The sequence below is a fragment of the Physeter macrocephalus genome, chromosome 20 (genome assembly GCF_002837175.3).
Source record: "Physeter macrocephalus isolate SW-GA chromosome 20, ASM283717v5, whole genome shotgun sequence".
NCBI lineage: Eukaryota > Metazoa > Chordata > Mammalia > Artiodactyla > Physeteridae > Physeter > Physeter macrocephalus.
The window spans coordinates 684,121-694,756 of NC_041233.1; the positions used below are offsets into that span (position 1 = coordinate 684,121).

A 10,636-nucleotide genomic window follows, 5' to 3' on the forward strand; every position below is an offset into this window, starting at 1 on the left:
CATCTTGGGTCACAAATCAAGCCTCAGTAAAATAAAGAAAACTGAAATCATATCAAGCAGCTGTTCCGACAACAATGCTATGAGATTAGAAATCAATTACAGGGAGAAAAACGTAAAAAACACAAACACATGGAGTCTAAACAATACGTTACTAAATAACCAACAGATCAGAAGAAAAAGAAAACCCACTAAAACTTAGGATAAGGAAGCTAAAAGTTAGTAGAAGGAAAGAAATCATAAAGATCAGAGCAGAAACAAATGAAATAGAAATGAAGAAAACAATAGGAAAGATCAATAAAACTAAAAGTTGGTTCTTTGAGAAGATAAACCAAATTGATATACCTTTAGCCAGACTCATCAAGAAAAAAATGGAAGAGGACTCAAATCAATAAAATTAGAAATGAAAAAGGAGCAATTACAACGGACACCACAGAAATACAAAGGATCATAAGGGACTACTATGAGCAACTATATGCCAGTAAAATAGACAACCTGGAAGAAATGGACAAATTCTTAGAAAGGTATAGCTTTCCAAGACTGAACCAGGAAGAAATAGAAAATATGAACACACCAATCACAAGTAATGAAATTGAAACTGTGATTAAAAATCTTCCAACAAACAAGCCCAGAACCAGAGGGCATCACAGGTGAATTCTATCAAAGATTTAGAGAAGAGCTAACACCCAACCTTCTCAAACTCTTCAAAAAAAGTTGCTGATGAAAGAAATTAAAGATGATACAAACAGATGGAGAGATATACCATGTTCTTGAATTGGAAGAATCAATATTGTGAAAATGACTCTACTACCCAAAGCAATCTACAGATTCAATGCAATCCCTATCAAATTACCAATGGCATTTTTCACAGAACTAAAACAAAATATCTTAAAATCTGTATGGAGACACAAAAGACCCAGAAGAGCCAAAGTGGTCTTGAGGGAAAAAAACGGAGCTGGAGGAATCAGACACCCTGACTTCAGACTATACTACAAAGCTACAATAACCAAGACAATATGGTACTGGCACAAAAACAGAAATATAGATCAATGGAACAGGATAGAAAGCCCAGAGATGAACCCACGCACCAATGGTCAATTAATCTATGACAAAGGAAGCAAGGATATACAATGGAGAAAAGATGGTCTCTTCAATAAGTGGTGCTGGGAAAACTGGACAGCTACGTGTAAAAGAATGAAATTAGAACACTCCCTAACACCATACACAAAAATAAACTCAAAATGGATTAAAGACCTAAATGTAAGACTGGACACTATAAAAGTCTTAGAGGAAAACATAGGAAGAACATTCTTTGACATAAATCACAGCAAGACCTTTTTTGATACACTTCCTAGAGTAATGGAAAGAAAAACAAAAGTAAACAAATGGGACCTTATGAAACTTAAAAGCTTTTGCACAGAAAAGGAAACTACAAACACTCACACCAGTTAGAATGGGCATCATCAGAAAATCTACAAACAACAAATGCTGGAGAGGGTGTGGAGAAAAGGGAGCCCTCTTACACTATTGGTGGGAATATAAATTGATACAGCCACTATGCAGAACAGTATGGAGGTTCCTTAAAAAACTAAAAGTAGAATTACCATACGACCCAGCAATCCCACTACTGGGCCTATACCCAGAGAAAACCATAATTCAAAAAAGACACATGCACCCCAATGTTCATTGCAGCACTATCTACAATAGCCAGGACATGGAAGCAACCTAAATGCCCATCAACAGACGAATGGATAAAGAAGATGTGGTACATATATACAATGGAATATTAGTCGGCCATAAAAAGGAAGGAAATTGGGTCATTTGTAGAGATGTGGATGGGCCTAGAGACTATCATACAGAGTGAAGTAAGTCAGAAAGAGAAAAACAAACATCGTATATTAACGCATATATGTGGAATCTAGAAAAATGGTACAGGTGAACCGGTTTGCAGGGCAGAAATTGAGACACAGATGTAGAGATCAAACGTATGGACACCAAGGGGGGAAAGTGGTGGGGGGGGAGTGGGGGTGTGATGAATTGGGCGATTGGGGTTGACATGTATACACTGATGTGTATAAAATTGATGACTAATAAGAACCTGCTGTATAAAAAATAAATAAAATAAAATTCAAAAAACCCCACAAAAAACGAACTTGGAGCCTGTGAACACCTCATGCTACAGGAGGTCTCTGATGAGAGACTGCATTTCTGAATTATGTGTCGTTTCTGATCGTCTTGTCATGGTGTCAAGGATATGTTAAAATGTGTGAATTTCCATAAATCCTCTTAACAAAAATAAGCAAACAGCAACACCTCTTGCGCTTTTTGTGCTGCTCCCAGAACAAGGCCGAGCTGGGTCACTTGTTCACTGTTCCGTAGGGCACCGGCTGTGGCCCATCAGGCGTCCCTGCAGCTTGTGGGCCCCCTCAACATGCCTGCAGCTGAGCCCCACGGGCAGCCCGAGGGGGAGTGGCACAGGTGCCCCCGCAGCAGGGGAACCGGGGCACATGGCTTCCTTCTGCAGCGCAGTAGGATCTGGGGGCTCAGCAGCAGGCCAGGCCCCAGCCCGCTCCGACCCGGAGCCTCTCCTAACCCTCTCACGTGTACTGTGGGATCCCCTCCCATTTTTCACATGAGCAAATGGAGGCTCCAGGAGGTTGTGGGAGACCGGGGTCTGGGGGCTTTTGTTCTTCCGTGGGCACCGGCCTGCCCCCCGACGGTACATTCACCCAGGCCGGCTGGGTCTGCAGCTGCAGCCTGTTAACCTTCACTGGGTGTGGACAGACCCTCCTGGGCTCGGGGGCTTCCGTTACAGAACCAGCTTCCACAGTTACAGAGGCCAGTGCTGGGAAGCTGACCGGGAGAAGGTTTTAACTCCTGTTCTGAGTCGCGCTAAGGAATAAGCCCAGAGAGGATTATCCTCAGTGGGAGAGATAAGAGGACAGAAAAGAAGAGGTGGGGCCGCAGCTGGACGCGCGGATACCTTCTGCCCATTGCCTCGTCAAGCGCGTTCCTCCGCACGGAGGCCGTGCTGCCGGGCTGGCCTGGACCACTCGAGTGAGCCAGGGCCGCGCAGGCGCAGACGGGCCAACGCAATCTGGGAATGCGCTCGCGGCTGCGCTCAGCATCTCAGCTTTTGTTGTTTCTTTTCTCTTCACCTCTCACCTGTATCTGCAGATCAGGCCTCTATTTGCTTTGAGTTGGAGCCAAAATGACCTCAGAGGTCAGAGGCTCATGCTACTGGCTCGTGAACGGTACCAGGTGACTCTTATGTAAGGCATTCTGCCACCGAGAGAAGGGACGGTTGGGTTGCTCTCCGTTAGAAGTACTCGTGTGGTTTTGTTTGGTGATGTGTCCCCTGCGCTCAGTGTTCTAGGATCCTGTGCAGGAAGAAAACTTTCATTCAAGAGTTTAAAAGATTCTGAGTGGTAACTAAACTCTAACTGGACAAAAGAGCTAATTCCACCCCCCACACCCCCCAGCCCCGACTCCCGCGCAACACACACACCCCTCTTGGCCTTGGGAGGTCACCTTTAAGGAAGGCCCCAGACCTGGGCTTGGCTCCCTGGGCCAAGCTTTGGTGGTTGTCTTATTTGTTTGATCCAGTCACACCGCTGTGGTCTGAATGTTTGTGTCCCCTTCTAATTTCTCTGTTGTAATCTTCACCCCCAAAGATGCTGGTACGTGGAGGCAGGGCCTTTGGAGGTGCTGAGGTCAGGAGGGGGAGCCCTCAGGATGAGATTGGTGCCTCACCCTTTCCACCGTGTGAGGACAGGGAGAAGGCACCAGCGATGACCCAGGAAGAGGCCCTGGCCTGAACATGCTGGCACCTTGATCTTGGACTTCCAACCTCCCAAACAGTGAGGAATACATTTCTGTTGTTTATAAACCAGCCTATGGGATTTTGTCATAGCAGCCCAACTGGACTGAGACACCCACAGCAGCCACGCAAGGAGACACTTCCCAGGGAAAAAAGACCTTGGGAAAGAGGTGCTCTCAGCTTTTATCTGACTTTCTCCTGGGTGCGGGGCTGGGCATTGCTCTAAATTCTCTTCCCTGGCCCAGCAGGGATGAGGCAGCCAGTGCTGTCTCCCAGCCTCGCCCCATTTCCCCTCACTCCTAGGCTTTTGTATGTTGTTCTTACCTCTCAACAACCAGGCCCCTTAGACAACATTATCAGTCCCAATTTACAGATGAGTAAACTGAGGCTCAGGGAGGATAAGTCACTTGATCAAGATTAGGATTCTGCCAAGTAGCTGAGACTTAAGGGCATCTAGCCTCTCACACACATCAGCCCAGCACATCTGCTGTTTATTTTTTCAATGCTCAGGGACTCAGCTAAGATGCTGTGGCAGTGCGGTGGTGGAAGAGAGCCTAATCTTTCCAGAGAGCTTGTGGGGCAGAGGAAGACAGCTAAGCCCACCTTGTATGGAGGAGCTACCTTAATCGAGGGTGGTCCAGCACCCGGGGTTGGCAGGGGCTGTATGATGTGGCCTCTGACCATCACGGAGGGGTGTGGGACTAGGGAACGAGGACAAGGGAGAGATGGCATTTTAGAGCATCTGAGCCAAGTGATTTGTTCAGTTGTCCATAACTGGGAGGGGAGGGACCAAATTACAGATGAGAAACAGCTGATCCAAAGCCCTGTTGGGACCGCTATCGACAAGGCCCCTGGCCCTCACTCTGTGCGGACGTAGAGGCTTGAACGCTCACACACGCACAGAGTTTTGTTTTGCCATGTTTTGTTTTCACCACCACCCCAAATTTATTCTTCCATTAAATAAGACTATAGTGTGCTGAATCGTCTAGCAGTAGCTGCAATTCTGCCTAAGACTTACGCTACTTTTTAAGATTTTTTTTTTTTCTCATATCGAAACTGAGAAGACTGAAAATTTCACTCAAGGAAGAATCTTTTAACACTTTCCAAAATCATGGCAAGTTCCTTCTGAACTCCATCATCCTTATCACAATTGGAGTGAATGAGCTGCGTGATCGGTTCGTTTGATGTCTGATTCTCCCGTAGACTGTAAGCTTCTAAGGCTGGGAGCAAGCCTGTCGGTTTTTCATGCAACAGATATTTATGGAGCCCGCGTGTGCCAGACCCCGTTCCTCCTGGTGGGGATAAAAGAGGGAATGGGACACCAAGGACTTTGGAGTGGACTTCCTCCACTGGTTCTGTGCCCCCAGCCCCTGGGAGTCCCTGGCATTTACGCAGCAGAGCCTTACTGGTACCTCCCGGATAAGAGGTGAGCATATTTCTTCCCCACATAGTCCCTTAGGGAGAGACTTGGGGCCTCAGCCGTCCTCCTGGACGAGCCTCTGCCAGCCAGCGCCGCCCTGCTCTCTCAGCACACAGATCTGTACTGCAGGCCTGGGGTCAAGGCCACTCGGCCCACCCTAGGCACCGGCGGCAGACAGATGGCCAAAGGGACACGGGCTGCCCCAGCGGGAGGAGGGAAGAGCAGAGAGGGCTGACCCACTTTTCTGGTCTAACTGGGAACTCCCAGCTGGGCCCTGGGGCTCCGGGGATCGGCCAGCCTGGATGGCCGCCCTGACCCCGCTCTGTGTTGTATTATTCGCAGGACGGTGGTGTGCGTCAGTGCGCCAGGTGAGGGTGAGTCACCTGCAGAGCTGCTGTCGGCGGCTGGAGAAAGAAGGCGCCGGGAGATCAGAATCCCACGGGCTCAGATCTCGGCTCAGGTCAGCCTGTTTGTTAGCCTGAAGACAGAGGTTACAGAGGCCGTGGTGCCACTGGGCTCCTCCCCTTGCCCCCAGGCTTGGCCAGATCCCCAAACCTTCCCTCCGTGAGGGAGCGGAGAGAACCTGGGCTTTAATGAGGGACAGATGTGCCGCCGGCCCTGGAGCCGCCCCTGCCCCGAGCGACAACTTCTCTCCAAGTCTCTAAACCTCAGTTTTCGTAGCTGGAGATGCGATGATAATATCTACCCCCAAGGAGTTGTTGAAAGATTGGAAATGTCATTTGCACAGCATCTGGTACTTACGAAATGGTGGGCGTCGTTTCCCAGGCCCCTCGGTTGGGACTTGACGCGATTTTGTGCTAGAGCGATAACTGCGCCTCGCAAATCACAGCCCCACTCCTGCCCCTCCCTGCCAGTCACCTACGGCCGAGGAGTGACCCGGCCCGGCGGCCTCGCGCCCTCCCTGGGGAGAAGGATGCGCTGCGCGCCGTGCTCTGTGGGCTCCTGCCGGCCCTGCTGGTGAGGGGCGAGGGCCCGCGAGCCCGTCCTCTGAGCACAGCCAGCCCAACTCCCTCAATTCTCTTTCCTGCCCGTGGAAATGGAACGTCTTGGAATCTTCCCGAGTACTCCTTGGTTAGTCTCCTTTTCCTTCTTGGCCTGGAGGAAGGGATGCACCGTCTTCACAAACAGACGCCCTCCCATGCACCCCTCCTTCTCCCGGTCCCTGCCCACCCACTCTCCTCCCTCCCTTCGGTTCCTTCCAAACTGTCCTCCGCATGGAACCTTGCGTGGGCCTTGTATCCCCCCAGGGAGCCTTGTGCTGTACTTCCTGAGATGTCCACGGTCACCTCATCAAGGGTCACCTGGACTTCTTATCCAAACACAGAGTCCCTGGCTTCTTTCCCACATGCTGAAACAGAACGGGGGGCGGGCCTGGGAATCTGGGTAACATTTGAACAATTCTCTCCTTTAAAAAACATTTTCTTTATACATTTAAAAATTATACAAGTGCAATAGCCAAGACATGGAAGCAACGTAAATGTCCATCAACAGATGAATGGATAAAGAAGATGTGGTACAGCTATACAATGGAATACTACTCAGCCATAAAAAAGAATGAAATCATGCTATTTGCAGCAATATGGGCGGATCTAGAGATGATCATACTAAGTGAAGTAAGTCAGAAAGAGAAAGACAAACACCATATGATATCACTCATATGTGGAATCTAATTTTTAAAAATGATATAAATGAACTTATTTACAAAACAGAAACAGACTCATGGATTTTGAAAACAAACTTGTGGTTACCAAAGGGGAAATGTGGGAGGGAGGGATAAATTAGGAGTTTGGGATTAACACACACACACTGCTGTATATAAAATAGATAACCGACAAGGACCTACTGTATAGCACAAGGAAGTCTTCTCAATAGTCTGCAATAACCTATATGGGAAAAGAATCTGAAAAAAAACAGATATATGAATATGTATAACTGAATTGCTATGCTGTACACCTGAAACTAACACAACATTGTAAATCACCTATACTCCAATAAAATAAAAATTACACAAGTGACACAGCACTACAGCAAAAGGCTATGTAAATAGTCACAAAGCTCTCTCCAACACTCTCCTCTTCTCCCCAAGGAACCAAAGTCAAGAGATTTTTTTCTTTCTGACCATATCTTTCTCACTCCTCACACAAACATATATGCATAGATAGAAAATTGTATTGTGGATTTTTACAGAAATGGGATCATGCTGTAAAAATTACTCTGCAAATTGCTTTCCTCTGTATCAACACAGCATAGACATCCCTCCAGGTCAATATATGGTGCTACCTAATTCCTTTTAAAAGTCATTAATATTCCATAATATAGATGGACACAGCTTATAAAACCATTCCTCTAGTTATGAGTCCCAAGGCTGTTTCTAGTTTGCGTTTGTTTGCTCGTTATCTTTAGCAATTCTCTATTTAACATCCTTATGTATATTCTAATATATCAGTGTTTTTATTTCTGTAGACTAAATTCACAAAAACGAGGTAGGTTTATAAAAGGGTATATGTAATTTTTAAAACACATATTGTTGCAGTGATTTCCCAAATAGGAGTCACTCTCACTCCCCTCCCCCAGCAATACCAACTGTCTATTTCTTGTGTTCTCGAGATCATTAGGTGTTATTTTTTCACTCTTTTAAAAAAATGTTTGTCAATAGCCTGATAGGGGATATTGTCATGTGTTACATTATTTTATACTTTTCTAACCATCAGTGAAATTGAGCATCTTTTCCTACATTTACTGACCTTCTGGATTTCTTCCATGGGAAGTCTGTGTATACCTTTTCATCATTTTCTTAGTGGGCTGCTTTTTCATATACATTTTTAGAAGTTCTTTGAACATTAGGCACACTAAACCTTTTTCTACTGTAAGTAGTGAAAGTATTTTTTTCCCAGTAGTTTTTTTTCACAATTAGTTTACTATTCTTTTAACCATACAAAAATCTGACATTTTTATTTGTTCAAATATGCCTTTCTTCGGGAATGGAGACGCAGACCTACTAGAGCATGGACTTGAGGATGTGGGGAGGGGGAAGGGTAAGCTGGGACAAAGTGAGAGAGTGGCATGGACAATATATACACTACCAAACGTAGAATAGCTAGCTAGTGGGAAGCAGCCACATAGCACAGGGAGATCAGCTCGGTGCTTTGTGACCCCCTAGAGGGGTGGGATAGGGAGGGTGGGAGGGAGGGAGACGCAAGAGGGAAGAGATATGGGAACACATGCATATGTATAACTGATTCACTTTGTTGTAAAGCAGAAACTAACACACCGTTGTAAAGCAATTATACTCCAATAAAGATATTTTTTAAAAAATGCCTGTCTTTTCTTTATGGCCTCCAAGTCTCTTGTCGAGCTTAGAAAGAACATCTATACTGTAAGATTATACAGATATCCTCTTTATTTAAAAATATTTTTATTACTTATATTTTTAAAAATTTATATACTTATATATTTATAAAATTTATATACTTATATATTTAAAAATAGTTAAGTCTTGAATCCCTTTGGAATTTATTTCTGTATATAACTTGAAGTAAAGTTTACCTATTTTTTCTTTCAGATGAAGAACTAATTATGCCAGCACCATTTTACCATTTTTTTGAATTTTATTTATTTTATTTATTTCTGTATTATACAGCAGGTTCTATTAGTTATCTATTTTATACATATTAGTGTATATATGTCACTCCCAATCTCCCAATTCATCTCACCACCACCACCCCTGACCATTCATTATTAATTATTTTCTTCCTAAATTGAAATATCACCTTGGTTATTACTGTCCTTTATGTCTCTTGAATTTCTTCCTACGCTCCAATCAGTCCATCCAGCTACCTCAGTGCCAGTGGCAAACTTCACTAAATTACAGTGAATTGGGGTCATTTTATTATGTGGTAAATAAGGACAGAATCTGCCTTTTTTGTGGGTGGCTCTGGTCAGTCTCATTTACTGATGCTGTGATTTGGGGCAAGGTGAGTTAATTTCTGTACTGGGAGCTTTCTGTACAGTTTCTTTGTCTGAGAAATTCAAGACCAAAACTGCCTTCCTCACAGCTTGGCCAAAGGATGTCCTGACTGTGTCTCTTCCCTTCCCCTCTCGTGCACACCAAGTGTCCAGCCCCAGGGTTGGCTCTTCCTGTTCTGAGATGCCTAGTTGTCTTTGGGCAGCTGCTTCTCAGCCCTCTCACCTGCTGTCTCAGCTCATCTGTATCACCTTCAGTAACACCTCTAAGCAGGTGATGCTCAACTTCTGAATACCAACACTGACTTCTCACTTCAGTTCATTTTTGAATTTTTTTGTTACTATTATCTTAGTTTGTAGAGTTTCTTTCTTAGTTATTTATGCTTTTTCTTCTTCCAAACAGGATTTGGAGGGGCTCAGGCCTGGCTTTCAAGGTGTCTGCTGGGGGGTTGCCTCAGAGCTTCTTGCATTCTGCTGATCTGAAACATAGATGGTCAGATATTTCTCCAGCAAAGTTGGATTTACTCAAGATCAACAGAGAATTGCAGCTTGGGGTCTGCATCCATGGTGAGCCACGGGCAGGTCCCCACACAGCAAGGGAAGGATACACTTTATAGGAGGGAAAGGAGGTAGCAAGGGCTACAGTAAACGAAGAGTCCATGGCTTCTCACCTTCTGCCTCTTTTCGGTTTTGTCTTTCAGCCTGGTGCCAGCAACCTCCCCGCGGTCACTCGGATTGGAAACGCCGCAGCTACGACCTCCTCTTTCTCTGTCACATCCAACCAAGTGCAAAGCCCTCCACAGCATCCCAGTTCAGTGTCTCTCCAAGACCCGGCCCTGCCTTCCCTGGGGCCCTCAGCAGCCTTGGCCAGGTGCCTACATCTCCTCTCCGATTCCGCTGTGATTCTTGCCCTTCCACGTCTCTGTGTGCCCAAGGCACCGCTTCCCTGATCAAATCCCCTACGGCACCCCACTGCCTGCAAATACCCTAGAGCTTCTTAGAAGAATATAGGAAGCTCTCCAGGTTCTGTCTATAAAATTTTTTTGGTTTGTTTTCTATTTGTAAGATTATTTTGTTCAAATGTGTTTTAAAGTGATGGTGAAAGAAAAGGACTCATCCCTCTGAAGGAAGTTTGTTGACCTGATGGGAAAATGCAAAGGGGAGCAAAATATCCTTTCTTTGTAAGTGTCTGCCTTTAAGGAATCAGGGCAGTTTCAGGGGATGGAGGTCTGGAGGGGAGGAAGTCGCGGCTCCCCCGACCCACTGGTCTCAGAAGGACCTCCAGAGGGAGGACCTGCCTGGGACACAAAGGACCATCAGAAGAGCCAGGAAGGCAGTGAATAGGGCACCCAGAGTAAGGAAAAGCAAGTGAACTAAAACCTTGTGCGTATTAAAGAATGACAGGTGACAGGTGA

At 45.7% G+C, this 10,636-nt stretch overlaps 1 long non-coding RNA gene across 1 annotated transcript; it reads left to right on the forward strand.

Annotated features, from left to right (window-relative positions):
• Window positions 1-4,887: 4,887 nt before the first annotated feature.
• On the forward strand, window positions 4,888-10,243 carry LOC114484556 (uncharacterized). The gene is made up of 4 exons (XR_003677626.2): window positions 4,888-5,243; window positions 5,580-6,871; window positions 9,625-9,788; window positions 9,923-10,243. It is a non-coding gene; the product is annotated as an uncharacterized lncRNA (long non-coding RNA).
• The last annotated feature ends 393 nt before the right edge of the window (window positions 10,244-10,636 follow it).